At 45.4% G+C, this 23972-nt stretch overlaps 1 protein-coding gene and 1 pseudogene across 2 annotated transcripts in view; both read right to left on the minus strand.

Moving 5' to 3' along the window:
* EVA1A (eva-1 homolog A, regulator of programmed cell death) overlaps nucleotides 1-14786 on the minus strand; it is an 86775-nt gene extending 71989 nt beyond the window's left edge. Inside the window, exons 1-2 of one of the 2 annotated variants that reach the window (XM_070380159.1) lie at nucleotides 14508-14786; nucleotides 2832-2887 (exon numbers count right to left, since the gene is read on the minus strand). The gene's annotated coding sequence lies outside the window, so the exon portion shown is untranslated. The remainder of the gene's footprint in view (nucleotides 1-2831; nucleotides 2888-14507) is intronic. The other variant, XM_070380158.1, reaches the window with a different exon arrangement.
* Nucleotides 14787-22418: 7632 nt separating this feature from the next.
* LOC102284007 (glyceraldehyde-3-phosphate dehydrogenase pseudogene) lies at nucleotides 22419-23470 on the minus strand (annotated as a pseudogene).
* Nucleotides 23471-23972: the final 502 nt, after the last annotated feature.

A 23972-nucleotide genomic window follows, 5' to 3' on the forward strand; every position in this document is an offset into this window, starting at 1 on the left:
TCAAAGGCTTTGGCATAGTCAATAAAGCAGAAATAGATGTTTTTCTGGAACTCTCTTGCTTTTGCCATGATCCAGCAGATGTTGGCAATTTGATCTCTGGTTCCTCTGCCTTTTCTAAAACCAGCTTGAACATCTGGAAGTTCCTGGTTCACGTATTGCTGAAGCCTGGCTTGGAGAATTTTGAGCATTACTTTACTAGCGTGTGAGATGAGTGCAATGGTGCGGTAGTTTGAGCATTCTTTGGCATTGCCTTTCTTTGGAATTGGAATGAAAACTGACCTTTTCCAGTCCTGTGGCCACTGCTGAATGGGAAAGACTAATGATCTCTTTGAGAAAATTAGAGATACTAAGGGAACATTTCATGCAAAGATGGGCTCGATAAAGGACAGAAATGGTAATGACCTAACAGAAGCAGAAGATATTAAGAAGAGGTGGCAAGAATACACAGAAGAACTGTACAAAAAAGATCTTCATGACCCAGATAATCACGATGGTGTGATCACTGACCTAGAGCCAGACATCCTGGAATGTGAAGTCAAGTGGGCCTTAGAAAGCATCACTATGAACAAAGCTAGTGAAGGTGATGGAATTCCAGTTGAGCTATTTCAAATCCTAAAAGATGATGCTGTGAAAGTGCTGTACTCAATATGCCAACAAATTTGGAAAACTCATCAGTGGCCAAAGGACTGGAAAAAGTCAGTTTTCATTCCAATCCCAAAGAAAGGCAATGCCAAAGAATGCTCAAACTACCACACAATTGCACTCATCTCACTCATTAGTAAAGTAATGCTCAAAATTCTCCAAGCCAGGTTTCAGCAATACATGAACCGTGAAATTCCAGATGTTCTAGCTGGTTTTAGAAAAGGCAGAGGAACCAGAGATCAATTGCCAACATCCGCTGGATCATGGAAAAAGCAAGAGAGTTCCAGAAAAACATCTATTTCTGCTTTATTGACTATGTCAAAGCCTTTGCCTGTGTGGTCACAACAAAGTGTGGAAAATTCTGAAAGAGATGGGAATATTAGATCACCTGACCTGCCTCTTGAGAAATCTGTATGCATGTCAGGAAGCAACAGTTAGAATTGGACATGGAACAACAGACTAGTTCCAAATAGGAAAAGGAGTATGTCAAGGCTGTATATTGTCACCCTGTTTATTTAATTTATATGCAGAGTACATCATGAGAAACGCTGGGCTGGATGAAGCACAAGCTGGAATCAAGATTGCCAGGAGAAGTATCAATAACCTCAGATATGCAGATTTATGCATATCTTATGGCAGAAAGTGAAGAAGAACTAAAGAGCATCTTGATGAAAGTGAAAGAGAAGAGTGAAAAAGTTGGCTTAAAGCTCAACATTCAGAAAATGAAGATCATGGCATCTGGTTCCATCACTTCATGGGAAATAGATGGGGAAACAGTAGAAACAGTGTCAGACTTTATTTTTCTGGGCTCCAAAATCACTGCAGATGGTGACTGCAGCCATGAAATTAAAAGACGCTTACTCCTTGGAAGGAAAGTTATGACCAACCTAGACAGTATATTAAAAAGCAGAGACATTACTCTGCCAACAAAGGTCCGTCTAGTCAAGGCTTTGGTTTTTCCAGTAGTCATGTAGGGATGTGAGAGTTGGACTATAAAGAGAGCTGAACACTTAAGAATTGATGCTTTTGAACTGTGGTGTTGGAGAAGACTCTTGAAAGTCCCTTGGACAGCAAGGAGATCCATCCTAAAGGATATGAGTCCTGAGTATTCATTGGAAGGATTGATATTGAAGCTGATACTCCAATACTTTGGCCACCTGATGTGAAGAGCTGACTCATTAGGAAAGACCCTGATGCTGGGAAAGATTGAAGGCAGGAGGAGAAGGGGATGACAGAGGATGAGATGGTTGGATGGCATCACTGACTCCATGGAGATGAGTTTGAGTAAACTCTGGGAGTTGGTGATGGACAGGGAGGGCTGGCGTGCTGTGGTCTATGGGGGTCCCGAAGATTCGGACATGACTGAGCGACTGGACTGAACTGAATGGAGACACAGACATAGAGAATGGTCTGGTGATCACAGTAGGGGAAGGAAAGCGTAGGACAAATTGAGAGAGTAGCTATCATATGCAAAATAGAGGCTGGCCAGGTGGCTCAGTGGTAAAGAATCCACCGGCTAATACAGAAGTCATGAGAGATGCATGTTCGATCTCTGAGTCAGGAAGATCCCCTGGAGGAGGAAATGGCAACCCACTCCAGTTTTTGCCTGGAAAATTCAATGGAAAGAGGCGTCTGGTAGCCAAGTCTCTGGGATCACAAAGAGTCAGACACGACTGAGCGACTATGCACAACACATGCAAAAAACACAACTACCAGGAAGCTGGTGTATAACAGATGGAGCCCAGCCCAGTACTCTGTGACCTGCATTGATAGGTGAATTCTTTGCCACTGAGCCACCTGGGAAGTCCTTAACTCTCCCTAAAATGCTTCAAGTTCAGTTTGTCTGAAATTGAGCTCATCATCTTTTTCTGCAAATGCTCCTCCTCTGTAACTCTCCTAATGAATGGCCCCACTGTCCTTACTCTTGCTGCTCAAGTTAAAATCCCAGTCATCCTAGACGCTTGCCCCCACCCTCAAACTCCACAGCATGGATGAGTCACCAAATTGTGTCAACTTTATTGCCAAAATACGTCCTGAGTTGAGCCCAATTCTCCGCTCCTATTACTAGGGTCTTAGAAACTCATTTTATTTTCCACCTGGATTAATAACAATAATATTAAAAACTAATATTCACCACCATTTTCACATGCCAAATGTTGATCGATTACTGTAGCAGACACTTTACATACTTCATCATCCATAGTCTTGAGAGCCATCTATCCTTGATGGAGAGGATCATCCATCCCTGTTTTCAGATGAGAAAAACAGAAGCTCAGAGGCACTTAATAATAGCCTAAGTTACACAAAGATTTGAGACTGGTATGTAGACTGAGGTCTGTCTGACTCCAAACCCTGGGCCTTTTCTACTCTCTAAACTGCAGTGGTGCCCTACCTGGTCTTCCTGCCACGTGTCTTATTCCTTTCCAATATCTACTGACTGAGGGGTCTGTTTTTACAATGAAACTCTGATCTAGTCTCTCCTGTGTGAAATCCTACAGTAGTTCCCCAGTGTCTTCAGAATAAAATTCCAATTCTGTAACAAGGCTTTCCTGGTGTGCCACTTCGCCCATTTAGAGACCTGCCTCCCTCCCTCCAGCCACACCTATCTCTCTTTTGTTCCTAGAGCACACCATGCCTGCTCATTTAGTCATGCTGTATTTCGCTCTGATTCCTCTGCCAGTGATGCCCTTCTGTAAGCCTAGACGCCTCCCCTTCAGCCTCTTAGATGCTCTTGGACCCAGCTGCTGTCCAAGTTGAGTTTAGCTGGTCCTCCTCTGGATGCCCAAAGTGCTAGTGATTACCTCTAGCACTGAATTTTTGAGTGGTTGCAGCAGTCATTGATTGAACACCTACCAAAATGCAAGGACTCAGGGTGGGCTCTAGTGATTTAGGAATCAGTAAGACATGTTTCAGGCTTCCTCAGTGGTGCAGTGGTAAAGAATTTGCCTGCCAACGCAGAAGATGCAGGTCTGATCCCTGGGTTGGGAAGATCCCCTGAAGAAGGAAATGGAAACCCACTCTAGTATTCTTGACTGGGAAATCCCATGGACAGAGGAGCCTGGTGGACTGCATTCCATAGGGATGTAAAGAGTCAGACATGACTTAGTAAGTCAGCATGCACAAGCACACATATCTTGCTTTCAGAGATTACTTTAATGAGAGAGATGCATAGCATAGTAATACTACAAGACAGTAATGTAGCAATGCTACTACGATACAGGATAGAAATGTAATAATGTAACGCTACATTGGGGCTTCCCACACTGGGCTAGTGGTAAAGAATCCAGCTGCCAGTGCAGGAGATGCAAGAGACACAGTTTCAATTCCTGGGTTGAGAAAATCCCCTGGAGTAAGAAATGGCACTCCACTCCAGTATTCTTGCCTGGAAAATTCCATGGGCAAAGAAGCCTGGCGGGCAGGAAGAACATCTTGTCCATGTCTACAACCCCAGGGCCTGGAACGATGTCTGGGACGTGAGGGTGTCTGTAAACGCTGGCGTGCAGCATGTGTGCTCAGTTGGGTCCAACTCTTGTGACCCTGTGGACTGTAGCCTGTCAGACTCCTCTGTCCATGGGATTCTTCAGGCAAGAATACTGGAGTAGGTTGCCACTTCCTTCTCCAGGGAATCTTCCCAACCCACGGGACTGAACTCGAGTTGGCAGGCAGGTTCTTTACCACTGAGCCACCTGGGAAACCCAAACACTGACAGTTTGAGCTAAGCAGACAAACCAAGGCCACCAAGCTATCTCTGTGAGCATACACGGCTATCTACAGGCACGCTCTTCACTTTCATGAGTGTCTTTTCCAGACTCTAATATGTCCAAGTCATTGTTTTCCGTATTTTCATGAGGTCCTCAAAGTGTACTCCAGCAGGGAAGGAAACTAACATCAAAGGTTGCTCAGCCTAGTGGAACACAGGATAGGCACTTAAGGAAAACAGTGCCTGTGTCTTCCAATAAGAGGCCCTTATAGCCCTTTATCATGGGCTGCTGTGGCCTGTCTTGCCAATATGAGCAAGCAAAAAGACAAGTCAGCCTTATTTGTGATTTGTGTAGGTCCTTAGGGCAAGGCAAGTTTTGGCAGCCCTTTTGATCAAGGGTCCCTGTGTAGAAACAAGGCCCCCTGAAGTCATTTTCCTCCTACTATTAACCATCCAAGTGACACAGGCAGGAGGGAACAGGGCAAAGTGGAAAGGCTTAAACTACAGCAGGATTTTGTGTTTTTTTTTTTTTTAAAGAAAGCTTTCTTTTATTCAAAACTCTATGGTTACTTGTCTACAGAGCAGCATTTCCACCTCCTCTCACCTTGGAGAAAAAAGTGCAAGATGCCTAGGTGATGAAAGTGGAGGTAAGAGGTAGAAAAAAGAGGCACTGATCCCCAGAGCAAAGAGCGTCTAACTGCTTCTAAGTTCTCACAAGTCAAGGCCTCAGATATCAGGCAAGGGAGAGGGAAAGGGGGAAGAACGTAGAGGAAAGGGCTACTCCCACCCAGACAACAAGAACCCACACACCTGTACTTTCTTTTTTGAAAATTAGGTTTTCGAATTGGCTTTGATGATAATATGACCATCCTGACACTGTCTGGAGCAATGGTGAAGGGCTCAGAGTCCAGGGGCCTGGATCCAATGCCAGATCTGCCTTTTAGCTAAGGGTGGGATTCTGATTCCTCCTCTAATATTGGCCTCAGAGGATAGTTATAAGGATCAACACAATGAAGGGATATAAACCCTTTAACACGGGTTCTGGCACCAACTCCCAGGTGCTCGTATTGCAACTGACCACTAGGAACCGCCTATGGGACCACTTTCCATGGAGGAAGAATGTTCCACAAAGAGACTTCCTTTCCCTTGGCCTCCATTCCCTGACCCCTGGCTAGACTGAGTCTTCCTCTGCATCTGTATTTTCTCTGTCGCAGAACTACTCCATGTGCTGTGCTGGTTTTCCTGTCTATCTCCCCATTCAGGGCATGAACATACTGAGGTTGAAGATGTGACTTTCATGCTAGTGCATTTGTTTATTGTTTATCACTCACTTGAGTATCACTCGCCCTCTGCGATGGCCCACACTCTATCTTTGGAGTGTACTTCTCTCTGATTCTGAATAAATCTACTTCTTACTTATCACTTTGTCTCTCACTGAATTCTTTCTGTGATGGTACTATGGGTTTTGGCTGGGTTTGAGCCCCAGCACATGGGTTTGTCAGGCGAGTGTATGCTCCTTGGTTCTGTCTCATCACAACAAAGATTTGGAGCGGCGGACATTAAAACCCTCGATTTCTCAAGAGGCAGGAGCGGTGGCTGCGCCGGCGCAGGAGGGCCTAGAGGAGCTATTTCACGTTCAAGGTCAGAAGGGGCAGCGGTTAGGAGATACCCCTCGTCCAAGGTAGGTAGCATCGGCTGCACTTTGCTGGAGCAGCCGTGAAGAGATACCCCACACAAAGGTAAGAGAAACCCAAGTAAGACGGTAGGTGTTGCAAGAGGGCATCAGAGAGCAAACACACTGAAACCATACTCACAGAAAACTAGTCAATCTAATCACACTAGGACAACAGCCTTGTCTTACTCAATGAAACTAAGCCATGCCCGTGGGGCAACCCAAGATGGGCGGGTCATGGTGGAGAGATCTGACAAAATGTGGTCCACTGGAGAAGGGAATGGCAAACCACTTCAGGATTCTTGCCTTGAGAACCCCATGAACAGTACAAAAAGGCAAAATGATAGGATACTGAAAGAGAAACTCCCCAGGTCAGTAGGTGCCCAATATGCTACTGGAGATCAGTGGAGAAATAACTCCAGAAAGAATGAAGGGATGGAGCCAAAGCAAAAACAACACCCAGCTGTGGATGTGACTGGTGATAGAAGCAAGGTCTGATGCTGTAAAGAGCAATATTGCATAGGAACCTGGAATGTCAGGTCCATGAATCAAGGCAAATTGGAAGTGGTCAAACAGGAGATGGCAAGAGTAAATGTCAACATTCTAGGAATCAGAGAACTGAAATGGACTGGAATGGGTGAATTTAACTCAGATGACCATTATATCTACTACTGCGGGCAGGAATCCCTCAGAAGAAATGGAGTAGCCATCATGGTCAACAAAAGAGTCCAAAATGCAGTATTTGGATGCAATCTCAAAAACGACAGAATGATCTCTGTTCATTTCCAGGGCAAACCATTCAATATCACAGTAATCCAAGTCTATGCCCCAACCAGGAACGCTGAAGAAGCTGAAGTTGAACGGTTCTATGAAGACCTACAAGACCTTTTAGAACTACCACCCAAAAAAGATGTCCTTTTCATTATAGGGGACTGGAATGCAAAAGTAGGAGGTCGGGAGGCACCTGGAGTGACAGGCAAATTTGGCCTTGGAATACGGAATGAAGCAGGGCAAAGACTAATAGAGTTTTGCCAAGAAAATGCACTGGTCATAACAAACACCCTTTTCCAGCAACACAAGAGAAGACTCAATACATGGACATCACCAGATGGTCAACACCGAAATCAGATTGATTATATTCTTTGCAGCCAAAGATGGAGAAGCTCTATACAGTCAGCAAAAACAAGACCAGGAGCTGACTGTGGCTCAGACCATGAACTCCTTATTGCCAAATTCAGACTTAAATTGAAGAAAGTAGGGAAAACCACTAGACCATTCAGGTATGACCTAAATCAAATCCCTTATGATTATACAGTGGAAGTGAGAAATAGATGTAAGGGCCTAGATCGGATAGATAGAGTGCCTGATGAACTATGGAATGAGGTCCGTGACATTGTACAGGAGACAGGGATCAAGACCATTCCCATGGAAAAGAAATGCAAAAAAGCAAAATGGCTGTCTGGGGAGGCCTTACAAATAGCTGTGAAAAGAAGAGAAGCGAAAAGCAAAGGAGAAAAGGAAAGATACAAGCATCTGAATGCAGAGTTCCAAAGAATAGCAAGAAGAGATAAGAAAGCCTTCTTCAGCGATCAATGCAGAGGAAAACAATAGAATGGGAAAGACTAGAGATATCTTCAAGAAAATTAGAGATACCAAAGGAACATTTCATGCAAAGATGGGCTCGATAAAGGACAGAAATAGTATGGACCTAACAGAAGCAGAAGATATTAAGAAGAGATGGCAAGAATACACAGAAGAACTGTACAAAAAAGATCTTCATGACCCAGATAATCACAATGGTGTGATCACTCACCTAGAGCCAGACATCCTGGAATGTGAAGTCAAGTGGGCCTTAGAAAGAATCATTATGAGTAAAGCTAGTGGAGGTGATGGAATTCCAGTTGAACTATTTCAAATCCTGAAAGATGATGCTGTGAAAGTGCTGCACTCAATATGCCAGCAAATTTGGAAAACTCAGCAGTGGCCACAGGACTGGAAAAGATCAGTTTTCATTCCAATCCCAAAGAAAGGCAATGCCAAAGAATGCTCAAACTACCACACAATTGCACTCATCTCACACGCTAGTAAAGTAATGCTCAAAATTCTCCAAGCCAGGTTTCAGCAATATGTGAACCGTGAACTTCCTGATGTTCAAGCTGGTTTTAGAAAAGGCAGAGGAACCAGAGATCAAATTGCCAACATCCGCTGGCTCATGGAAAAAGCAAGAGAGTTCCAGAAAAACATCTATTTCTGCTTTATTGACTATGCCAAAGCCTTTGACTGTGTGGATCACAATAAACTGTGGAAAATTCTGAAAGAGATGGGAATACCAGACCACCTGATCTGCCTCTTGAGAAATTTGTATGCAGGTCAGGAAGCAACAGTTAGAACTGGACATGGAACAACAGACTGGTTCCAAATAGGAAAAGGAGTACGTCAAGGCAGTATATTGTCACCCTGCTTGTTTAACTTATATGCAGAGTACATCATGGGAAATGCTGGGCTGGAAGAAGCACAAGGTGGAATCAAGATTGCTGGGAGAAATATCAATGACTTCAGATATGCAGATGACACCACCCTTATGGCAGAAAGTGAAGAGGAACTCAAAAGCCTCTTGATGAAAGTGAAAGTGGAGAATGAAAAAGTTGGCTTAAAGTTCAACATTCAGAAAACGAAGATCATGGCATCCGGTCCCATCACTTCATGGGAAATAGATGGGGAAACAGTGGAAACAGTGTCAGACTTTATTTTGGGGGGCTCCAAAATCACTACAGATGGTGACTGCAGCCATGAAATTAAAATACGCTTACTCCTTGGAAGGAAAGTTATGACCAACCTAGATAGCATATTGAAAAGAAGAGACATTACTTTGCCAACAAAGGTTCGTCTAGTCAAGGCTATGGTTTTTCCTGTGGTCATGTATGGATGTGAGAGTTGGACTGTGAAGAAGGCTGATTGCCGAAGAATTGATGCTTTTGAACTGTGGTGTTGGAGAAGACTCTTGAGAGTCCCTTGGACTGCGAGAAGATCCAACCAGTCTGTTCTGAAGGAGATCAGCCCTGGGATTTCTTTGGAAGGAATGATGCTAAAGCTGAAGCTCCAGTACTTTGGCCACCTCATGCGAAGAGTTGACTCATTGGAAAAGACTCTGATGCTGGGAGGGATTGGGGGCAGGAGGAGAAGGGGACGACAGAGGATGAGATGGCTGGATGGCATCATTGACTCGATGGACATGAGTCTCAGTGAACTCTGGGAGTTGGTGATGGACAGGGAGGCCTGGCGTGCTGGGATTCATGGGGTCACAAAGAGTGGGACATGACTGAGCGACTGATCTGATCTGAAGTATCTCTTACATGCTGTGGGGAAAGGCGTGTCACTAAGTGGTAAATAAACTAGTGAAATCTGGGAATGACCTATAGAAGCACTTATATCAGTTGTCCAATCAGCAAACATATGCACCTAGCCCCTGAGGTGTGTTTTGACAAAACATTTTTGGATCAAAGAAAAGGACTGCAACTGTGAACATGATTCCCAGCAAATGTATCAGCCATGACAGTGATCTGCTAGGTCACATGCTGGATTTTATAAAAAACAGACCTGATAGAGAGTGCCCTAGCTCTTTCTCTTGTCTCTCTCTCTCTTGCTTTCTTCCTCCCTAAGTCCAGAGAAACTTAGCAATTACTTTTCAATTCAGACAGACTTTTGGCTTCTCTAAAGGTAATGTTCAAAAGTCCAGACTCAGGAAGAGGCATCTGCACAGTTTATTAGCCAGGGCTTTGAAGGAAAAAACAAACAAACAAAGAAACAAACCTACAACCACTGAGCACAACCTTGTGACTCTGGTTTCTTTGCTTACTGGACACACTGTCCCTCCCCCTGGACTCTGGTTCCACTCCCATAAACAGAAGGGAGAGCCACCATTCAAAGAGCTCAGCTTACCTGAGCCCACTCCACTATCTCCCAACATACAGAAACAGATTCCTGGACTGCTGGAAAGTCAGAGCCATCTCCCAGACCCATCTCTTGTCCTCCAGTCACCACATACCTCTGCATCTGTCAGGCCCTTCTTTAGCTATGTACCAGGTACATACAGCTTTCTACCTGTCACGCTCATGATTACCAGTCCCCACAAACCCAGCAAGCTCCTACTTGAGAGGTAGAAGAGGTTAAGAGGTACTACCTAAGACGGCAGCCAAGCTTGACATCAGAGGCCTGGAAACATAGTGCTGGGCCTGACATTCCCCTCCTGGGCTAGTTAATCTTCTAGATAAATGCCTCAGTGAAAATACAAGTGATGCTCCCAAAATCTTGAGCCTTTTACTCCAGTCATTAGCCCTTGAGGGAAATATTTTTCAGATCAGTCATCTGGTGACCCAGGAAAGGGGATAATGCCAGAGGCATTACCACCAAAGGCAGTAAGAGTCCGGTCTGAAGTGCTACAAGGAATCTGAGTGGTCTGTAACACATCGATGGACAGGGAAGTTCTCACCCTGCTCCATCCTCAAAAGCAGCCTTACTAGAGTATTTCTGTGACCTCCTAACAAAACCTCAAAGCCTTGCACATACCAGGCAACCTCACTCCACTAAAGTCTGAGGGACAACCTGCCAAAACAAGCAAACTCAGGGAGACCACAACTGTCTGCGTCACCTGTGAAAGAAGCCAGAGTGCACAAATGTGCAGGTATTTGTGTAAGACAGTCTGGCCTATACAGCAGGTGGCCAATGGACCAGCAAGGAAGGGGTACAGCTTTCAGCTTTCAAGGCAGGGCTACATTCAGGGAAAAGGATCTCAAGTTAACAAAGTGATCAGCTGTAACCTAGTATGCAGGGTCACACATAACTCATATAAGTGGTCAGTGACAGGTTCCAAATGTGGTTCTCAAAAACTCTGTGCAAGTCATTCAATTATCTTAACAAGTTTTATCTTTACTATATAACACTTGGAGAAAAAGCATACTCTGAATCACAAGTATAGGCAGGAGATCCACCTAGTGCCATTCATCCATTCATCCCACATTCACTGATTGATTTAACACAATACTGATGTGCTATACACAATGCAAAACACAAAATGCTTAGAAGCTGGAGTCAGGTAGCTCCTAACTCGTCCTCGGCACCTCTCACCTCCAGCAAGTGTGCTGATTCCATGGGGCCGTACTCAAAGAGTGAATGCTGTTCTGACCCTGACCTGGCTCACAAAAGGCTCCATTTAGCAAGTTCATTGGTGCTGACCTAGAACTGTGACAGGAGACTGACCCCAATGTCTTGTCCCTCTGAGACTGGGTTAGGGGCAAGATGGAGAGGAAAGGAACAGGAATTGTAAGAAGAAAGGCACAGTCTTAGATCACAAGGTGGAGCAGTTGAAAAACCCAATAGACTTTGGCTGTTATCAACGTACACAACAAATCCAGCTCATGTTTATATAGCACGTACTATATGTGGTTTAAGCCCTTTACCAGAATGTGTTTTACAATCCAGATGTCTTGTGAATCCTGGCCTACATTAGCTGTGTGACTTTGGGCAAACTGCTTAGCTTCCCGGGACACCATTTCTTTGCCTGGAAAATAGGGTAATACTAGTTAGACACGACTGAGCGACTTCACTTTCACTTTTCACTTTCATGCGTTGGAGAAGGAAACGGCAACCCACTCCAGTGTTCTTGCCTGGAGAATCCCAGGGACGGGGGAGCTTGGTGGGCTGCCGTCTATGGGATCGCACAGAGTTGGACATGACTAAAGCGACTTAGCAGCAGTAGCAGCAGCAGTACTAACTTAATAGGGTCCTCATAAAAATTAAATTAGTAAAAATATAAAATGCTAAAATTGAACCCTGTCCTGGCACTCAGTGCTAATATGAACAATTATTATCCCACTAGTTAATAACACTCATCTGCAGAGAAGGCAGACTATTTCTTCTTGTTAATAAGGTTTTGAGAGACTGAGTCAATGTCTGAAGGTCACAAAGTGGCAGAACTAGAATTTGAATGCAGGCAGCCTAATTCCAAAGCTTGCAAGTTTAACCACCAGCATGAGGACAGAACTGTGCTAGGTTCCAGGTAGACCAGTCAGGGGATGAACAAGAGATCCCTATAAAGCACAGTAAACTCTACAAGAGAGATACATTAAAAGAAAAAATGGGAGATGATGGCTGGGGATGGGGTAGCAGGGAGGGATAAAACCAAACCACCTGTAGGGGCTGAATTTTGCTTCACCCACCACAGGACTTGAGATCTGGTCCCAAAGAATAATGAGGAATTTGCCAGCCATGGAGAAAGATGGATGTTCCAAAAAGTCAAGACCTAGAATACCAAAAGAATAGGAAGTTGGGTGGAATAGAAAGTGCATACAGGAAGTGTCATGAGATGAATTTGGGAAGGTAAATTGAGGCCAATGTGAACAGGCATGTAGGCCAATGTCTGAGGTTAGATTTTATTCTGTGAGACAGTGAATCTCAAATTTTAATATGCACAGGATCTACCTCGGTACTCGTAAAACACGTGCAGATTCTCATCTCTTCTGTCATCTGGGGATGGAAGGACACTAACACTTCCATGTTAAGAGCCAAAAATGTTTCCAGACATTGCCAGATACCATTTGGGAGACAAAACCGAAACCCTGGTTGACAGTCTCTGTTTTAAATCCTCCCATCCCTACTTTTCAGACACAGAAAACTGCAGAAAGGCCCCATGCAGGATTTAAATGCTAGTGGTCCCACTCTAGGGTTTAGGTTAGGCAACAAGCCGAACAGTCTTTTGGGGAGAGAGACTCAAGTCATTCTTCTGGGGAAGAATTACATATTTGATGACAGACTGGATGACAGGCAGAAGATACAAGAGTGAGGTTTCAAGTTGAAACTTTAGTGCTTTCCACTGAATTGTGAGGATAGTAGGTACTAAATAAATCATTTGGATTTGAATAGAATCAAGATGTATTTGCTCAAAAAGTAAAAAGCCTGGTCCCATGTAGTATGACCCAGGGATAGGTGTTGGTATTCTGCTCAAACTGGATAGAGGAACTATTTCTAGGGCAGGATGTGGGGATGCTTGGTACAAACCTGCTGATTCCCAAATCCTGACTGGATCCCTTCCCATCTGCATAGCCTTGGCAGCATTACTCACCCTCTGTGCATCTCACTTTGCCCTTTTGTAAAATAGGGATAGGAGTCCCTACTCAGAGGCTTGATGTGAGAACTCAGGTAGTTAATAAGAGCAAATGGCAAGCTAACACAAAATGGTTTCCTCCCCTCTCCTTCCAAATCAGCCTCCTTACCTCCACCCTCACATATTCAGTGAATCCCATATTCAGTGCTCATCCCCACCCCCACACCCTAATCCTTGGGAAACCCAGTCAGAACTGCAAGAAGCTGACTACACTTCTCTCCGTGAGCAGAACATCCCCTCTAAGGATTTTGGGACCACCAACTACCTTTTCACCTTGATTTCAGGGGCCACCAAAAGCATGCAGCAGACTGAGTTCCTGGAAAGGAGTCTGGTAAATGTCAGATATGCAGATGACACCTCCCTTATGGCAGAAAGCGAAGAGGAACTAAAGAGCCTCTTGATGAGGGTGACAGAGGAGAGTGAAAAAGCTGGCTTAAAACATTCATAAAACAAAGCTATGGTTTTTCCAGTAGTCATGTATGAATGTGAGAGTCGGACCATAAAGAAGGCTGAGCAGGAAGAAATGATGTTTTTGAACTGTGGTGTTGGAGAAGGCTCTTCTGGACTGCAAGGAGATCAAACCAGTCAATCCTAAAGGAAATCAACCCAGAATATTCATTGGAAGAACTGAGGCTGAAGCTCCAATACTTTGGCCACCTAATGGGAAGAGCCAACTCATTGGAAAAGACCCTGATGCTGGGAAACATTGAAGGAAGGAGGAGAAGGGGACAAAAGAGAACGAGATGGTTGGATGGCATCACTGACTTAGTGGACATGAGTTTGAGCAAGCTCTGGGAGATGGTGAAGGTCAGGGACAGGGAAGCCTGGCGTGCTGCAGTCCCCGGGGTCGCAAAGAGTCGGACACGACTGAGCCACTGAACAACAAAACGAGATCAACTAGAGCCAAGGAAATTTCGGACAGGGCTGCGTCTGGCAAGTCCGAGGTCAAAGCCAGTCACTGTCGCCGGCTGGGAACTAAGCCCCTGGTCCCGGAGGCGGAGGAGAGAGGCGCAGAGATTAGACAAGAACTCGCTCTCCGAAGCCAGGCTGCATAGGCAAGGAGCGGAGAGTTCTTGGATCCAGAAAAAGAAGCAGGGATGCGGGGTAGGAAGCAACAGGAAAGTGAGAAGAGAGAGAAAACAAGCTCCCGTAAGCAAAGTTCCTTGGGGGTACCCAGGCTACAACACCTGGGCAGGGGGTCAGGAACAAAGCAGCCCTCTCAGGTCAGAAGTGCTCTACGTGTTTCCGAAGCAGGGGTGTTCAGGGCAGGCCACGGCCCCCCTGGGGATGCCAGGCGCCCCTACACCCTGAGCGCGCTCAACCGCAACGCTTACCTTCGCCCGAGCCGCCAACGCGCACTTCCGGGGTCCTGGCTCCGGGTGCTGGGGGCGGAGCCGGGGGACCAGGAGCCGATCACTAAGAGGAGGACGCAACAAAGCTGTGGCCAAGGTTTGGGCTGGCACTGGCGATTCGGAAAGGAACCCCAGTGGAGACCTGTGGGCACGGGGTCCCGGCCTGGGCGATCACGGGCGGCGGTGGTAACCCCAGCAGACGCAGCAGGACCACGATTCTGTGGGAGGAAAAGGTTGTCTCATTTCCTTCAGTCTGCCCCCCTCCACTCCACCCACTTTGCTCTGGACCTGCCCTCCCTTCCCCTCCCCTTCCCCAAACCAGCTACCCGTAAGGGCGCTGGAAAGACCTGAAACCTGAATGGCTGCGGCTCGCGGCGCCTCCCTCCGCAGCAAGTTAGTTCAAGCTTCGAAACTCTTGCCTACTGCGCGCACTTCTAACAGTCCCCAGGGCCCTGAAAGGTTCTCCGTGGGCTGTCCCCACCCTGCCCCAGAGTTCTTCCCTTTTCCCCTGCTGGGAGGAAAGAAAAAGAATGTGAAGGTCACTCAGTCGTGTCCGACTCTTTGCGACCCCATGAACTGTACAGTCCATGGAACTCTCCAGGCCAGAATCCTGGAGTGGGTAACCTATCCCTTCCCCAGGGGATCTTCCTGACCTAGGAATCCAACCGGAGTCTCCTGCATTGCAGGCAGATTCTTTACCAACTGAGCTATGAGGCTCGCCGTTGCTGGGACCAGCCCAGATTTAAAAGCTGACCTCCAAGCTGCTTCCAGCATCCCATCCTCTCCTTTCTGTCCTCTCGCTTGCTTTGAGCTCTTTTTTTTTTTTTTTTTTTGCAGGTGGGGGGGGTCCTTTTTTCTGATCTTAGTTCCCTTTGATATCCAACCTGTGCCCCCGGCCGTGGAAGCCCAGAATCTGAATCACTGAACCACCAGGGACATACCTGAGCCCCTATTAAGCTACTTTTTCACCCCCAATGATGATGTTTAAACCCTAATGCATAATCTAGAAAGAATGTTCATTTTGATGAGGAGAGTATTTGATATCTTTGTTTGGTTTTGCTCATTCAAATTTGGGATTTTCTTTCTTAAATTCAAGGACTGTTTTATTTAAGAGCCTGATAAGTGCTAAGCTGGGCTCTAGGAACTTAGAAAAGAACCAGTAGGGCATGTTGTTCCTGGACAATTGTAATATGTGTCTAGTGCAGATAGAGGCCCAGGGATTCTGTGGTCTCTTACAAGATAGGTCAAGTCCTGGAAGAGCTTTCTACAGAGTAAAAAAGGCATACACAGAGCTAAGAAGGAATGGAAAACCCCCATCAGGAGGTGGTTTATCAGAGAACACAGCCAGGATGGGGAGTGACGGTAGATGAATGTGAAAGAGAATGGTGACCAGTCTACCAAGAAAGAATTAAGAACTTGTCAACTACAGATTGGCACTTGCCATGGGTGTTTGGGCTTCCCAGGTGGCACTAGTGCTAAAGAATGCACCTACCAATGCAGAAGACTCAAGAGATGCAGGTTCAATTCCTGGGTTGGGAAGATCCCCTGGAGAAGAAAATGGCAACCTACTCCAGTATTTTTGCCTGGATAATCCCATGGACAGAGGAGCCTGGTGGACTACAGTCTTTGGGGGTCACAAAGAGTTAGACATGACTGACTAAGCACACACACACAAACACACATACATGGGTGCTTGCCATTTGCCTCTACAAGGATTAAGTCATTTGTTGCTGCTGACTTTCAGCATCCCCTGAAGGAGTTCAGGGTGAGGAGCAGAAATGAGGCAATCTGTGCCCCAGGAAAACTGACAGGAAAGGTTTTCAGATAGTTAGGTATTCTCAGGACCTGATTTTTATGAGCCAATTCTTGCATCTTCTCCTATCTAGAACACTAAAATCCTTCATGGTGACACTGTTCCTCAGGACTAGAGAAGGCTTCACAAGACTAATAGAAACCTTCTGGAAAAATAATGTGTTTGATTGACATATTCCCTGTTCACAAAAAAATCGTATATACTGACCTTTCCCCCTCTGCCTCTTTGGAGCAGTTTCTCAGAGCTATGTGTTGCTGTCTCCTGGCTGCAGTCCTCCTTTTACTGAACATAAAACTTGCAACTCTCACATTGTGCCTTTAAGTTGACAAGCTACAGAGAACAGTGGGCTGGCATTGACAAGAACTAGTGACCAAGAGCTGATAGGGTACAGATGAGTGTGTGAAGTAAAGAGGCAATTTCCAGGCTTCTGGCTGGACAAACTGGTGACCAGTGGATGACCAGAATCCAGAGCACCTTCTGGGGATGTGATTTCAAGTGTGATCTGGGGACTGGCATTATTAACATGAACTGAGAGTTTGTTGCAAATGGGAACTTTGCAGCCCCATTTGACCTACTGAATCAGAATCTGAGTTTTAACAAGATCCCAGATAATTCAAATGTGCATTAGAATTTCAGAAGCACTAATCTCTAGACCACTGACTGTGTATAAGAGTGACTGGATATTAGACTGTGGAGCTTTTTAATTAGAAACACCTGGAGAGCTTTAAAAACCAATATGAGGCCCCCAGACCCCTGCTCCCACAAATGTTTATTTAGTTGGTCTGTGTTGGAGATCCAAAATCAGTGTTTTAAAAATGCTTTTCAGATGATCTAATACAGTCAGAGTTAAAAAGCACTGTTCTAGACTTATTCAAATGCTACTTCATTTAACCTTGAAGGGCACCTCTTCAGAAAGAAAAGAACACCTATGTGTAAATGACAATGTAAAGACCAATTATCTCACCCTTGTACAGAGGCAACCGGTCTGCTGGAAAGCGCCCTTGTTTCCTAAACTAATCAGGGAATCAGATTCTAGCCTCAGATGGCCTCTGAAGTACTGTTCCAAACTTGGGGCCTCAGGCCTCTCAGGCTTCAGTTTCTTATCTGTAAAACACACAGATGACTAACTCTAGATTTCATACCTTGGCTTGAAAGGTGCCGTGATCAGAGCTCTTTCTAACTTGCTAGCTTTATCAGCAGGCAAATGGGAAAGTGATGTTCAGAGGTGGGTTTTCCTGATAAAACACTCTGTGTGCAACTGCCATTCATAAGCACCAGAGATCAGAAAATTATGTGCTGAGCAAGGGCAACACACATAAGTGATGCTCAGTAAATGTGTACTAAATGTATAAATAAATACATGAATAAATAAATATCATTCATAATGGTGGCATAGACTTTCCATGAATTGGCCCTAACCCAGAGCATATTCACTTGCTTCCTAATCTAGAGGAAGGACTCTGGAATCTGGAAGCCCTTTGACCCATAAACCTAGCTTAGGATTTAAAACTATTTCCTGGTGGCTCAGCAGTAAAGAATCCACTGGCCAATGCAGGAGATGCGGATTCAGTCCCTGGGTGGGGAAGATCCCCTGGAGAAAGAAGAGGCAACCCACTCCAATATTCTTGCCTGGGAAGTCCCATGGAAAGAGGAGCCTTGTGAACTACAGTCCATGGGGTCGCAGAGTCAGACACAACTTAGCAACTAAAAAACAACAAAAATAAAACCTTTGTTGAATGCTTAGTACACACCAGGCATTGAGCTAAATGCTCTGCTTAGGATAACCTCATTTTGTTATAAGGAAGAAGATACTGTTGAACTTCTACAGCACAATTAGTTTCAGGAATCATAGATATAAAGGGATGAGGGCAGCCCCTAGGGCAGCATCCAGGGCAGCCCCTGCCTCTGGTTGTGCAACTGGGCATATATGGCCAGAGAGCCCTCTTGGGGGTCTTAGGGGTCACTCTCCAAAGAGCATGCTTCCATAGAGACCAACCTGAGGGAAGGGGTTTGGAGTGACTGCTCCAGGGCCCCATAGGAACTGATGCTCCCAGCAGCTATCTCAAGAGATCTCTGGACTGTATGGTTAAGCCTTGGAAAGGGACTCTTCAAAGCTTGCACCTGTTTGAACTTACTGTCTTGCTTACTTACCAAAGCCAAACCCTGCCACAGTTCTTTTCACATATATTTTTCCTAACCCTTACAGCATCCTGACATGTTAAGTACTCTTGTTTTCATGTTTTATAAGTGAGAAAACTGAGATGTCATTAAATGAAGATTTGTTTGTCCCTGCAATCCAAGTTTCTCAAGTGGTACACTTGACCACCATCATTGTTCACATTGATCACCACCCTTTTACCCCCACACCACCATTTTGATAGAAACAAGAGTTCTTATTTCAGATCCCATTCACTTGTCACAGTTATACTTCATCAAAACTCTCTGTCCCCCTTTTTCCCATAAGTAAAATAAGTTGTCCTTGATTGCCTGTCTACCAAGACACTATGCATGGCGTGGGGCTTCCTCTGTGGCTCAGCAGTTAAGAATCCACCTACAATGCAGGAGACATAACAGGTACAGGTTCAATCCTTGGGTCAGGAAGATCTCCTAGAGGAGGGCATGGCAACCCACTCCAGTATTCTTGCCTGGAGAATCCCATGGACAGAGGAGCCTGGTAGGTTACAGTCCATAGGGTCGCAAAGAGTCAGACATGGCTGAAGCGACTTAGCAAGCAAGCAAGCAATGCATGGCTTGATCCTCCATAACCTGAGATGAGGAGAGAGAAACTACAGACTATGATGAGAAACCAAACATATTGGGGAGATTTATCCCAAGATGAGAGGGTTCAGTACATCATTAATAGCACAACTATCATAAAAGAGGGAATCTTCTATTTTCCATGTCTGTGCATGCATGGTTAGTTACTTCAGATGTGTCCAACTCTTTGTGACCCCATGGACTGTAGCTGATCAGGCTCCTCTGTCCATGGGATTCTCCAGGCAAGAATACTGGAGTGGGTTGTCATGCCCTCCTCCAGCGGATCTTCCCAATCCAGGGATCGAACCTGTGTCTCTTATGTCTCCTGCAATGGCAGGTGGGTTCTTTACCACTAGTGCCATCTGGCATTCTGTACAATTTAAGACTTTAGACTGAACGTGAGGAGGGGCTATTAAGTTCCTATCCTAGACCATGGCGGATACTCAGTGGCTATCTTATGAAGCTACTCCCCTGGTTATAGGACTGCTGGACTGGCATTAAGGCTGAGTTAAACAGGAACACAATCTGGGGTTGAGAGCCATAGGATGAGCCAGGTAGGAGCAGAAGCAGGAGGGAGTCCATACGCACAGACATGGCCTGTGGCTCCAGTTATAGGCAGGGGTGGGGAAGTAGAAGAGGAAAAGTGTTCATCCTGGGAAACCAGAATCTGAAGTAATTACTTCATGCATGGGTCCAGGCCCAGAGCTGTGAACTAAACTCTTATTGTAAGCACTCTTGCTGATGTGAGTGTCAAAAGCTTGGGCCTCCCTGCAGAGTATGCTAGGCTCCCAAGGTGCTGTTGGTAAGAGCAGGGCTCCACCATCCTGCACACTGGTGTCCTGGTTAGCAGCAGGACATCTTGGCTCATGGAAGAGGTCCAGTCCCATGGGCATCCCGGTGGTGCTAGTGGTAAAGAACATGCCTGCCAATGCAGGAGACATAAGAAATGATGGTTCAAAGACAATCTCTTTAACAAGTGGTGCTGGGAAAACTAGTCAACCACTTGTAAGAATGAAACTAGAACACTTTCTAACACCATACACAAAGATAAACTCAAAATGGATTAAAGATCTAAACATGAGACCAGAAACTATAAAACTCCTAGAGGAGAACATAGGCAAAACACTCTCCGACATACATCACAGCAGGATCCTCTATGACCCACCTCCCAAAATATTGGAAATAAAAGCAAAAATAAACAAATGGGACCTAATTAAACTTAAAAGCTTCTACACAACAAAGGAAACTATAAGCAAGGTGAAAAGACAGCCTTCAGAATGGGAGAAAATAATAGCAAATGAAGCAACTTACAAATAATTAATCTCAAAAATATACAAGCAACTCCTACAGCTCAATTCCAGAAAAATAAACGACCCAAGCAAAAAAATGGGCCAAAGAACTAAACAGACATTTCTCCAAAGAAGACATCCAGATGGCTAATAAACACATGGGAAGATGCTCAACATCACTCATTATCAGAGAAATGCAAATCAAAACCACAATGAGGTACCATCTCACGCCAGTCAGAATGGCTGCATTCCAAAAGTCTACAAGCAATAAATGCTGAAGAGGGTATGGAGAAAAGGGAACCCACTTACACTGTTGGTGGGAATGCAAACTAGTACAGCCACTATGGAGAACAGTGTGGAGATTCCTTAAAAAACTGGAAATAGAACTGCCATATGACCCAGCAATCCCACTGCTGGGCATACACACCAAGGAAACCAGAACTGAAAGAGACACGTGTACCCCAATGTTCATCACAGCACTGCTTATAATAGCCAGGACATGGAAGCAACCTAGATGTCCATCAGCAGATAAATGGATAAGAAAGCTGTGGTACATATACACAATGGAGTATTACTCAGCCATTAAACAGAATACATTTGAATCAGTTCTAATGAGGTGGATGAAACTGGAACCTATTATACAGAGTGAAGTAAGCCAGAAAGAAAAACACCAATACAGTATAATAACGCATATATATAGAATTTAGAAAGATGGTAACCATAACCCTGTATGCGAGACAGCAAAAGAGACACAGATGTATAGAACAGTCTTTTGGACTCTGTGGGAGAGGGAGAGGGTGGGATGATATGGGAGAATGGCATTGAAACATGTATATTATCATATGTGAAATAAATCACCAGTCCAGGTTCAATGCATGATACAGGGTGCCCGGGGCTGGTGCCCGGGGCTGGTGCCCTGGGATGACCCAGAGGGATGGAATGGGGAGGGAGGAGGGAGGAGGGTTCAGGATGGGGAACACATGTACACCCATGGCGGATTCATGTCAATGTATGGCAAAACCAATACAATATTGTAAAGTAATTAGCCTCCAATTAAAAAAAAAAAGAAATGAGGGTTCAATACCTGAGTTGGGAAGATCCTCAGGAGAAAGAAATGGCAACGCACTCCAGTATTCTTGCCTAGAGAATCCCATGAATAGAGGAGCCTGGCAGGCTATAGTCCATAGAGTTGCAAAGAGTCAGATATGACTGAAGTGACTTAACACAGTCCTCAGAGCCCCCCTTTTTTTAACGCAAAAGAGAAATGGTAGTTTTAACTCTCAGTCAGTGGAGGCTGTAGCATTTCTTCAGCACCACTAATGTCATGATGCTAGGATTTAGTAGGAGATTCCAAGTCCACATCATTGTGGAGCCCTGTCAATCAACTTAAACAAGGACCCCAGACACATTTTTGCTGCTTCCACTTCCCAAACTCTCATCTGTGTTTGCATGACTGCAATTTGATGATTTTACACAAAGCTCATTGTGGTGAACCTTTACTGATTCTGGGTTTTGCCTCAAACAAAAATATGACCTCAAACTTTGGTTATTTCCATTTTACTGATGAGGAAATTAAGGCACAGCACCCAAAGGGGGACAATGAAACTAAGGTGAGACCTTCAGGCCCCTATGATTTTACCCCCAAATGATGTAGGTAAGATACTGCACTATGCTTGCAGTGAAATAGGTCCAAACGTCCTCACTCAAAATCATCTGGCCTCTGTAGCCTATTTACCAATGTGGTTCAATTTATCTGGCATTTCCTGGACACTACCTGCCTTCACAAAGAATTTTCCTAGACATCAGAGGCATGTTATACTCAACTATTAACCTGGAGAATATTTTATTATTTATTTATTTTGGGGGGTATAGGGTACTTTTATTGATGGTACAGGACAAGGCAGGTCTCCCTAAGCCCCTCCCCTTCCTCAGGGCCTTGGGGATGGAAACCGTGTGGAGGTCGGGAGATTCTTAGTGTGATGGAGGATCAAGGTGGGGCAAGGTCTCCCCAGCAGCTGAGGAGCTCTCTCTTCCTCTCGTGCTCCTGCTGGGGCTGGGGGGCTGGGGACCTTACTCCTTGGAGGCCATGTGGACCATGAGGTCCACCATCCTGTTGCTGTAGTCAAATTCATTGTGGTACCAGGAAATGAGCTTGACAAAGTGGTCGTTGAGGACAATGCCAGCCCTAGCATCGAAGGTAGAAGAGTGAGTGTCGCTGCTGAAGTTGCAGGTGACAACCTGGTCCTCAGCGTAGCCTAGAATGCCCTTGAGGGGGGCCCTCTGACACCTGCTTCACCACCTTCTTGATCTCATCATACTTGGCAGGTTTCTCCAGGCGGCAGGTCAGATCCACAACTGACACGTTGGGGGTGGGGACACAGAAGGCCATGCCAGTGAGCTTCCCATTGAGCTCAGGGATGACCGTGCCAATGACCTTGCCAGTGCCAGCAGAAGCAGGGATGATGTTCTGGGCAGCCCCTCGGCCATCATGCCACAGCTTCCCAGGGAGGGCATCCACAGTCTTCTGGGTGCCAGTGATGGCATGGACAGTGGTCATGAGTCCCTCCACAATGCCGAAGTGGTTATGGATGACCTTAGCCAAGCGGGCCAAGCAGTTGATGGTGCAGGAGGCATTGCTGACAATCTTGAGGATGTTATTATACTTCTTGTGGTTCACGCCCATCACAAACATGGGGGCATTGGCAGAAGGTGCAGAGATGATGACCCTCTTGGCGCCACCCTTCAAGTGAGCCCCCGCCTTCTCCATGGTAGTGAAGACCCCAGTGGACTCCACCATGTACTCAGCACCAGCATCACCCCACTTGATGTTGGCAGGATCTCACTACTGGAAGATGGTGATGGCCTTTCTATTGATGACGAGCTTCCCATTTTCCGCCTTGACTGTGCTGTGGAACTTGCCGTGGGTGGAATCGTACTGGAACATGTAGACCATGTAGTGAAGGTCAATGAAGGGGTCATTGATGGTGATGATGTCCACATTGCCAGAATTAAAAGCAGCCCTGGTGACCAGGCGCCCGATGCGGCCGAATCCATTCATTTTGACCTTCACCATCTTGTCTCAGGGATGAGGCTGACACAGCACGGAAGTTGTGGCTATCTGTCGAATGGGCAGGAGCAGAGAGCTGGAGAATATTTTAAAATTTCAAGCTGGGCTCCAAACCAGTTGAATCAGAATCTCTAGGGGTGGAGCCCATTTTTTTAACCTCTGCAGGTAATTAAAATGTACGGTCAGGATTAAGAAGCCCTTCTTTAGGAAAGGCAGAGACAAAGCCTAGATCCTAACAGATGAGGCAAACAGTAAGGTGCTCTGTTTAGTAATGGATGATCACCAGAAGCCATCAAGAAAAGGAAAATATAAAAATCTCTCTCATGACTGAAGCATATTAAGATAACACCAAACTAACAAAAATCCCTGGACTTATCTCAGTCTTGAGCATGTGAGGTCATCAACACATGCTGAAGAGTAGGAAATCTTGTTCTGTCCTAAGAAAGTACAAATGATTGAAATCAGAATTCTTGTCCTTTCTCTTATGACACTGCTATTTACAAGAATCATTCATACATCAA

The sequence above is a fragment of the Bos mutus genome, chromosome 11 (genome assembly GCF_027580195.1).
Source record: "Bos mutus isolate GX-2022 chromosome 11, NWIPB_WYAK_1.1, whole genome shotgun sequence".
In the NCBI taxonomy this organism is placed as follows: Eukaryota; Metazoa; Chordata; class Mammalia; order Artiodactyla; family Bovidae; genus Bos; species Bos mutus.